Source organism: Cupressus sempervirens, chromosome 10, assembly GCF_028749045.1.
Source record: "Cupressus sempervirens isolate cs-2001-9-10 chromosome 10, ASM2874904v1, whole genome shotgun sequence".
NCBI lineage: Eukaryota > Viridiplantae > Streptophyta > Pinopsida > Cupressales > Cupressaceae > Cupressus > Cupressus sempervirens.
In genome coordinates, this window is record NC_143127.1 from 457,578,522 (window position 1) to 457,589,820 (window position 11,299).

Consider the following 11,299-nt stretch of genomic DNA (forward strand, 5'->3'; position numbering starts at 1 on the left):
ATCAACCACATCTAATAATTCAAATCATACTTGTAAAATTTTTTCATCAAACTATCATCTCATTATTTCTTACTTATATTAAGTATCAAAGTAATTACTTAGCATATATTGAGTTGCAACATTATGTAATTAATATTGAAATAAAATTTTGAAACACATAAGAATTTTAGCCAAAGATCATCTAGATCTTATCACTCCTTGATATTTCTAAAGAGTGGCCTGCTCTAAAGGACTTGCAAACATGACTAATGGATGCTACCATATAGAATTTTAAAGACTTGTTAGGTCCACTTGGTTAAGAGATTTTTAAATGCTACAATGGTAAGAATGTGAAATTAAAGTGATATGTTATGTTCAACACTAACTTGTTCAGATCTATACTTCACTCTATCTCTTTCTTCTGATCTATTCCTTCCAATCTCTTTCTAGTTGACTCACATACTCACACTTTCACTTAACACTTCCTCTTGCTTGATCTTTTCACTTATGTTCTTCTTAGTTCACCTTTTATCTTCTTCTTCTCCTTCAATTTGCATAATAAAAAATAATCAACAATGATTAACAACAAAGAACAATCTTGTTCATCTTCTTAAATAGGTAACTTTTCCTTTCCAAAATCTTCTAGATTTACCCCTTAATCACGATCTTAGATTCAATGAATTTAGTCACTCGTAAAATAGTTCCACCTAGAACTTTGTGCTCATCTTCACTATATTAAATCTCCTTGAATATATTTTCATTATATTTCTCTAGTTGTAGATCTTGTAACTAACTTTGACTTTATCCTTTGAACTTCTCGATCATTCTTAATTTTCATCAAATGTCAACCTCAAATTAAATATTTTCTTAACTTGTTCTTCCTTTTTATGCTTGATGAACACTAATAATTTAATCAGGCAATACATCACTCAATTTAAATTGAACTAACTCAATTAACACTAATCTTTAACTCTACTTTTCCATTTGCTCGATGATAACTATAGTAACTCAATTGTTACTATATTCCTTCATTCACCAACCAAATTATCTTTCATATACATGATCTTCATCACTTAATCACAACATGACATGATTGTAAAATAATCAAATCAGCATTATACTATCATAGTCCAACTCATTCAAGTACCCATTGAATACCATGCACTTATCATCATACTTTTTTCAAATCCTCTTCATTAATAAAATGATATTGCACTCTACTAAAATAGCATAATTTATTACCAATTAAGGCTTGACATCAATGACAACATACCAACTAATATGACTTGTTCACTTACAATTTCAACATTATGAGTTGGGGCTAACAATACATATACATATACATATATACGCATATACACATACCTATACATACATATACATATTGTAAGAATTTTCCTTAGGGAAAAATTCACCCACGAACTAAGAACTCAAACACAAGCACAAGTATAAACCAAGAAATGGATATGATCAATTAATTAGAGTATGTTCTAATACATTTCTCTATTTAATATGTGATGAATGTACACACTAGGAGTGCCTGTATATAAAGGCCTCTTAGGAAGCACCTAGAATGTCTCTAGAAAGAACTAGGAGATAGGATAAGCATCATGAAAACTAAGCACATGCCTTATCCATCATTCTAGATGAGTGTATAAGAATGACAAGGTTGTAGACACCATGTGCTTAATTAGTGTGCTAACTCCTTTGTTGTAGACACCATGTACATAAAAGAGGTGTAGACTCCTATGTTGTCAACATGACAACTCACAAGAGTAGGCATACTCCTAGGTGGCTAATAAATAAATATAAAAAATATGCATTAACCTAAGTAAACTTAAGTAGGTGTAAATAGTAAATACTTATTTACCAACACCCCCCCCTTAAGTGTAACTTAGGGGAATACCCTTCAGCTTATGAAAACTAAGATGATATGCATGATCTAACTACTAGGCCATGTTAGGTACCCATGTACATAATGAAGATGTAAATATCTCATAAAGCAGAGAAAGAGAAAACACCTCATGGTAAAAACCCTCCCCCAATAAGAGAGATGAATAGGGATGCATAGATGGATGGAGTAATCAAAACCCCCCCATTACAATTTACATCTAGTATATACATAAAATAAAAATGGAGAAGGAAAAAAATCCCAAAGAGGAAAAATCCCCCGCAAAAAGGAGAAGAAGGAGATGAGATAGTCCCCCCCCCCCCCAAAAGGTAGTACCTTGATCAGTGAGAAATGCTCTAACATAGAAGTTGATCCATGACCTTTGAATGATGTTCCTCCCCTTTGGAAGAAACAAATGTAAGGATACAAAGGAGATGTATCCCTTGTATGGAGAAGGAATCTCTAAGATGAATGATATTGCTGAAACCTGCTCAAGTGCCCCTATGTTGATGTTGATGATGGCTTCCTCCAAAAATACTAAGAAGAAGTGCATATCAAACAAGAAGTGATGTAGAACCTATTTCAAAAAACCAACAGTCTTCTCTAATGTCAAAGAAACCTCCTACAGATGTTGTACATAAGTATTCATAATCACATCAGCCTGAAAAGAATGATCATGTAGAGAATGAACATGATGATCAGATTGGGCCCTCACAACAACTATAGAAGGATCATCCTCAGCAAAGAGAAGTGGTAGATCATCAAAGAAGTCTTCCAAATCTATTATGTGAGACTCCAAGAATAGAGCTGAAATTTTGGACAAGAAGTCATCACCTAGAAGACAAAGTGTACCCTATTGTGTTGAAGTACATGAATCTATCACTACAGCAATGAATGAAGTATTCAACTCAAAGAGAAGATGAATATCATCAATAGTTTCTCCCACATCTTCAATGTGAGACTCCATAAATAGGCCCACAATGGTGGGAAGGAAGTTGTCACATGAAGGTAAAGTAGGAAGACATAAAGGGTCATGTTGCACTGAATCTGAAGAATCTGTGGCTAGAATAGGATCAGTAGGAGCAATAGGAGCTATAGGTGTGATCTCATCTGAACAGGAGCTAGCTACAACTAGAGGTATGAGATCTTTTGGGAATGGAGGAATGTTTGGATCTCCATACATCTCCCAGAGATACATCCAATTATCATAATGATCAGAATTCTTAAGGTCAGTAAGTGCATCCAAAACCTCATAATCTTTATATAGAAAGAGAATAGTACCAATGAGGGAAGAAGTAGCAACATTGTATTCAAGTACTCTCACATATGGTAGTGCAATATGGTGACTGAGAAATTTGATAGAAATTTGACTCCATTCTTGATAGTTGTCTAGGGTCAAATAAATCAATGTAACCACCACTAGAAATTTTAGGAAATTCTATATAAATTCAAAAAAAATTGCACCTAAATCAGAGTCTGGATGACCAAGTTATGGGCTCACAAAGTCAGGTTGCCAAATCAAAAAGCAATATGGAGAGGGGTCTAGCAGGAAAACTGCATGATTAAATTTTACAGTCAAATGGTCATCACAATAGTGTAAAAATCTCTATTTTGATAGTCAGGCTAACTAGGCTATCCATACTAATGTGTCAGGCTAACTAGGCTATCCATACTGTATGAATGTTGATGTGTTAGAACACATGGTGCATGATGTGTTTGCTGGTGTTGCTAACTAGGTCTAGTCCACTTGGCATGGAGGCAAGTGAAAGTGTGGAGTGCTAGGCTTAGTACAGTAGTGTTGTGTGGTGCATTTGTGAAGTTGCCAGGTGTGTAGTCTTCGTGCCTACATGGCCATGCTAGAAGGATCTGTTACTATCTAGAAATCAAAAGTATAGCATTGCTATTAGGTAGGTTTTGTACAACATGTCAGGCCAGAAAATGCTATGCAGGATACCAGAATATGCAAGTCGTCGGGAAGCTAAGCGTCATGCCAAAAATTAAAACCACTACCTGAGATGGAATATGTTGCACCAAAGTTTACTACAACACTAAAATGTGTGAAACACCGATGGTTGATGCCAAGTTTTAGTCCCACATGGGACATGTGAAGACCTTTGACTTGTTTAAAAATAAAGCCACAAGGTAAGAAAATAAAAGTAGGTCATCGGTGGTGGATCTAGCTATTGGTCTATGGTGTGGTCTGGCCAGATTTTGTGGTGACTACTGCATGTGCCAGAAATTGCAGTGCAATGCCAAATCAATATAGAATATGCCCATGGGGGTAAAATTTAGAATATTCTCAGCTGTATGAAAATATTCAACTATGTAAGGCCAAGATCTAAAAGCCCAATTTTACAAAAAAAAATTCTCTACTAGGTGCGCGAAGGGAATTTTTTTTTTTTGGGAATACTTGATGAAAATAAATTGTAGAGAAATAAAAAATGTAGATCTGAATTAATTAATTAAGTCTACAAATGAACATACTTGAAGTATAAATTGGGGCCTTTGGATGCTAATTTGCGAAATCAAATTTGCCTCATGGTCGACTTTGGGCTAAGGTAATTGAGTTTATAGTCGATCTTCACCGAATCAACATTCCAGATGCAATGGCAAGGTTAGATCTAGCTCTAGACACTCCCAATTTTTGTAGTATTCTAGATTCGAGCTAAGGTGTTGAAGCAAAAATGGTCTTGAATGACTATGTGATGAGAAAATCTCCAAGCTTTGATACCATGTAAGAATTTTCCTTAGGGAAAAATTCATCTAGGAACTAAGAACTCAAACACAAGTGCAACTATAGACCAAAAAATGGATATGATCAATTAATCAGAGTATGTCCTAATACATTGCTCTATTTAGTATGTGATGAATGTACACACTAGGAGTGCTTATCTATAAAGGCCTCTTAGGAAGCACCTAGAATGTCTCTAGAAAGAACTAGGAGATAAGATAAGCATCATGACAACTAAGCACATGTCTTATCCATAATTCTAGATGAGTGGATAAGAATGACAAGGTTGTAGACACCATGTGCTTAATTAGTGTGCTAACTCCTATGTTGTAGACACCATGTGCATAAAAGAGGTGTAGACTCATGTGTTGTTAACATGACAACTCACAAGAGTACACATACTCTTAGATGGCTAATAAATAAATATTAAAAATATGCATTAGCCTAAGTAAACTTATGTAAGTGTAAATAGTAAATACTTATTTACACCAACACATATACACATACATATACATACACACATACATAAATATACATATTACAGATGAACCCAAAACAAAACTATGAAACTGCTATGTAAAACCTTTCTCATGAGATAATGTGTGATGAGCTCTTCATTAGTGGGATGGAACCTGAATCTAGGAGGTAGTTGTGCATCACCCCTCTCATGACTATAACCAAAGTTTAGAGCCTCTATTATTGAATTCTCTTCCCAATCTGCTCACAAAATCACAATAAAATAAATGGATTGTTTCAACTATCATCCACTATATAGGCTAAAGCAACCCTACTCAATTGTTTGGATGCCCACTTAGCCTTTTACAAAATCTAATATGTGGGTTGTGGGGAGATATTGTGTTGACTTCTTATATGGGTGTTAGGAGAGGTGGGAAAATGGGATGGGATGTGTGGAGAGACATAGATAAAAGATGAATACAGATGAATCTTATTGTCAATATGAAATTGATTCCCTCAGCTTGGTGTGTACATGTGTAAGAAAAACATCATTAAAAATATGCTTTCTTAGTGTCAAAAAAGTATGTTTGTATATCATTATAATTATAGGAGGGGTAGGGGGGGCTATTAAAAGTTTCTTGTATGATGTATATTAAAAGCCTAAGAGAGAGAATGCATGCATGTGTGAATATATGTGTTATCACTAATGGTAGAAAGTAAGTGAATGCAAAAGTAGGTCACATGAGAATATAAAGTAGTTTGTGGGCTTGTAGCCAAAATTGATAAAGGATTATTTGGATTACCTCTTGTATATAAAGATGAGAGACTAAAGAGCATGTCATTAGAACACCATATCAAATATGTGTATAGTAAGGAATTGCAATATTCAATGCCTAGTCATTCATGACAGTTTATATTCTTACCCACCATGGGGAAATCCTAGCTATTTCTCATCAAATCTCACCTAGCTTTATAAATCAAAACCCCACAAACTAGAATTAAAAAACCATAATCAGGGTCAACACATATATACCAAATGAATATATGAATGCCATGGGAATGGGCATGTTGTATAGTTGGACTAGGAGGTTGCATTTGTGTTATAACTTATTGTTGAAGGAAGTCATCCTAAAAATATTAGTGCCACAAATTGTGTTACCCAAATGCGATAAGGGTTACAATGTTCTTAGGGTGTAATTGATGGTGTCTTTGCACAGTTTTTCCACTCTAGGTGATTTCATTTTCAAATAAAACCAAGTTTCAAGCTAAGTGATTTCATTTCAAATCACATATATCAGGTTTCAAACAATTTCATTTTCAAATCACATAAATCAAGTTTCAAATAATTTCATTTTCAATCCACACAAAGAGTGCATCAAGAAATTTCATTTAAAATCATATAATACTTGAACAATACATATCCTTACTAAGGTAGTATCAATTATATGTGGGTTTGCAACATTTAGTGGTACCCATTTTGCATGGGAAGCTCATGCTCAAACCAAAATTGTGTCTTTTGCACACAGTCTAGAGTGAAAATGATTTGGTATTTGTCATTTTCTTAATGATTTCCCATTATCTTTAATAGTTTATTTCATCCATAGTTAGACTTCTAATGAATTTGGGGGCATATTAAAAAAAATACCATTTTAACAAAATGTGCCTCTTCACCAAGAAAATGTTGTCAAAAAAAAGGCCAAATGTAGTATAAGCTAGCCTAGATGCCCATGCACATGCACATGCTAATTACAATAGAGGATTACCTCCCTTTAGAATACTACCATAGGATGTCCCATTAGGCTTTTTATAATCTCCTTTGATAGCCCATTGATGTGGATGGGGTTGTTTTGATAGGGATTAGATCAGAGTGAGTGTGCAACTCAATCTAAATCTAAGTAGAGAATACCATTTAAACTAGATCCTCTTGGATGATATAATCACTCCAAGATGTCTAGTTTTAAGGGTCATCATCCAATACTCATCTTTCATTAACTACCACTGCTATGACAAGTATGTGTAGGTTTCAATAAAACAGCCCAAATTGACCCTAAAATAGGCCATCAACAATTCTTGTTCAAGTTGTACCATTACTAACATAGTGCCATTTAATGTGTCTCAAGATACTGTAGGAATAAATCCTTATTTTTTATTACAATTTTGATACATGTATATAGTCTTCAAGCTCATTTTGGCCTGTCGCTCTTTGCAAGACTTTTAGCATGCAAGGTTCTAGCTCCTAAATTTGCCTAAATGTTCTTATCACTATTTCTAGGATTTCAGGCAAAGAGGTTGGTTCATAGGTTATGTTTGGTAGGTCCTTTCACTCTTTAGAGGATCAACATGTTGTTCTAAACTTATATAGTGATGGTCTTTCAAAGGCTTACTTTTTGTGTTTTTTTCATTCTCTAATTAAAAATTTCAATAGCATTGGGGCATGTCCCAATTTTAGATGTATGGGATTATATGTTATTTAGGCTTTGAAAGCCTCTATCTTGTAAATGGATGGTTATTAACATTGCTAGTGTTAGATGAAATTTTCTAGATTGAATACTCAAAGCTTCTACTTGAATATAAGGTCATTTTATAAGGCCTACTATAAAGATCACATTATAGATTTTGTTCTAGCTTAGGGTGGTTCATATTGAGGCATAATTTTTTTGTTTTTGGAGTGAACTAGAGGTTTTCTTCACTAGTTCTTTCCTCCAATAGCTCTTGAACTAGTTATTATTATAAATATAATATATTAGTGGCTTGCCACTTTTTCCAAAAAGATAAAATAAATTTAGTTGCAACACACAATTAACTCAAAAAATGTACTTTAAGAATAGTTTTAGGTGTCCTCGCTAACCACACCAATGATAACTTATTGCCCCCAAACACTAGCATAATTCATCCAAATTTTTTATATTATTTATTATTGTCCATTTTTTTGCAAAATAAAAAATTGTGTTCTTAACTTTAAGTGCTATTAGGAGCTGCACTTGCTTACCATAATTATGTCACTAATATAAAAAAAACACCCCATATACAACCACATCATCTAACCAATTACACATCGACTACCAACTATGCCAAACAATCAGCTTCTTAGTTCCCTTCATGATAAATATGAAAGACCTTAAATCCTTTAGTACCATTAATAGCACCTAAAACTCACAGTCAAGGAGGAGTCACCATCTAAGTGATTTCAAATCAAACCTACGCTTTAGTCCCATTAGTGCATAGTAATGATCCTTATTTATTTTTATAAATTTTGCAACCCTTCTTGTTCCCTACAAAGAACTCTTCCCTCATGATCTATAGTAAGGCATCCAACCCTGTTAGCCACTTAATTAATCACCCCCAAACACTCCATGAAATTTCACTTTGACCAAATTAGCCTTGAGTTTCATCTATTCAACATTGTTTTCCAATCCCATTAATGTGATTACCTCATATTAATACTAATATTAATATTCATTATATTACCCCATATTACTAATATTCAACATTAGTTTCAACCACCCTATTCAATAGTTATTATCTTAGCTCGTAGTAATATTGTGTTATATAGGATTGTATTATCTTGCCTCATATTAGTATTATTTTTTCTTAGTAATTTTCTTTTTTTCTTTTTTATAAATCTTTGAATTAGTGGGGTCACATTCAAGGGAACCCATCCTAGTGGAAATTACACTATTTAGTACTTAGGCATGATCACCTTTATATATGTGTGTGTGTGTGTGTGTGTGTGTGTGTGTGTGTGTGTGTGTGTGTGTGTGTGTGTGTGTGTGTGTGTGCACTCATTGCACTCTAAGACTAATTCACAAGAACCCTTATCACTCCTACATACCTCCTAATAACTCCACAAGTCCTGGTCACTCCATTAAATTTCCTTATAGCTCCAAGTTTCATTAAATCTTCTTATAAGGTCCTACAATGTGATTAACTCATTATCACTCCATTCAAAATCCTTATAACTCACAAGCATCATTAAATCTCCTTATACCTCCCACGCATTGAAAGACTCTTTATCACTCTATTTAAACTCCTTATGCCTATCACACCTTATCACCCTATTTGGTGACACAAATCTTGCCCCATCTTATGTCACCTGGTAGGCCCTCCACATAACTATGTGTCATACAATCATAAACACACTATCCAAGCATGCATCATGGACATGTTTTTCCTATTGCTCATCCAACAAACATCACAGACTGGCATAAGGCCCAAGGTAAACTTGTGCATGGATTAAGGTCGTTCACTCCATTAAGAGTTGGCAACTATTAGGATTAACCCCAAACAAAAATAAGATGAGGAGAAAACTACGCCAAATAAACCTCTAAGTCTAATTAGGTTCCACATCAAAGCAATCTACCACTTGGAGACCGATCAAACTCCACAACAATAACCTCCCATTTGGAGACTAATCATAGCACTACTAAACATGTAGCTCCTACTAGAATATTAAACCACCCTAGACTCTATTTTTCTTTGATTTTGTTTAGTCTATAAGACCAATTGAAGTTGAAGAAGAGTTCAACTTCTCCCTTGTTACTACCTTGGTAAACATATATGTTGGATTATCATCTATATGTATCTTCTCCAACTTTAACTATCCATCATCCAAAACTAGCCAAATGAAATGGTACCACATTTGTATATGTTTTGTCTTTGAATGCAAAGAAAAATTCTTTACAAGATGAATGACATTTTGACTATCTATAAAAAAAAAAAAGTATCCCTCTATGGATTTTTCAACTCTTCCATGAAGAAATAAAGCCATATCATTTCCTCGGCTACCTTTGTAGTAGAAACATACTCTGCCTTTGTAGTGGATAAAGCATTAACCTTTTGCAACCTTGAAACCTAGCTCACTGCTACTCCACCAACAATAAATACATAACTTGTAGTACTTCTCCTAATATTAGTATCCCCTGCTAAATGTAAGTCAACATATCCCTATAAATTAGTAGTAGAGCCCCCAAAATGTAGACACATATTGGATGTTCCTCTCAAATATCTAAGAATCCATTTAACCATATTCCACTACTCAATTCCTAGATGACTCATATACCTACTAATAACTCCCATTGCATGTACAATATCTAGCCTTATACATACCATAGCATACATCAAGCTTCCTACAACTAAAGCATAAGGTACCTTAGACATCTTATCCTCCTCTTCTTGTGTCTTTGGACACATCTTCCTAGTCAACTTCAAATGACTAGGTAAAGGTGTGTTGACAACTTTAGCATTCTCCATAGAGAAATGTTGCAAAAGCTTGGCAAAATAATCAGCCTAAGATAATTTCAATTTCCTTTTCTTCCTATCTCTATAAATCTTCATACCAAGGATTTGTTTTGCTACCCCAAAATCATTCATAGCAAATGAATGTGCTAACTATTCCTTTAACCCCTTAATGTGATCCATGTTAGACCCAACTACAAGCATATCATCAACATATAAACATAAAATAATGTAGCTATCATCATCCAACCTCTTAAAATAAGCACAATGATCTAAATGACACCTATTATATGCATGCTCATGCATAAACCTATCAAATTTTAGATACCACGGCCGAGGTACTTGCTTTAAGCCATATGAACTTTTCTTCAATCTGCACACTAAGTTCTCCTTACCTTTGAGCTCAAATCTTTGTGGTCATGTCATATATATATATATATATATATTCATTCATCAAATCACCATGAAGGAAGGTTGTTTCAACATCAAGCTACTCTAAATGCAAATCTTCAGTAGCTACAATAATTAAGATAGTGCGAATAGAATTCATTTTAATAATGGAAGAGAATATCTCATCAAAATAAATGCATTTTTTCTATGCAAATCCTTTTACAACTAACCTAGCTTTAAATCTCTTCTTACCTCCATTCTCTTCCTTTAACTTGTAAACCCATTTATTTTGTAAAGCCTATTTACCTGCAAGCAACTTGCATAAATCTCATGTCTTATTTTTTAGCAAAGAGTCTATTTCTTCTTTCATTGTAGACTCCCACTTAATCTTTGTATCTCCCTACACAACTTCATCATAACATTCAGATTCACTAGCATCAGTAAGTAAAATAGAATACAAGGAAGGAGAAAATCTTTTTGGATGTCTACTTAGACTTATTAACCATCTAACATTCACTAGGGTGTTTTGTATTTTTTGTTTCAATTGTTGCAAATCATAAGGAGTTGCTAGAACATTAGCTTTTGGAGTATCATCCAACACTACATAATCATCTTCT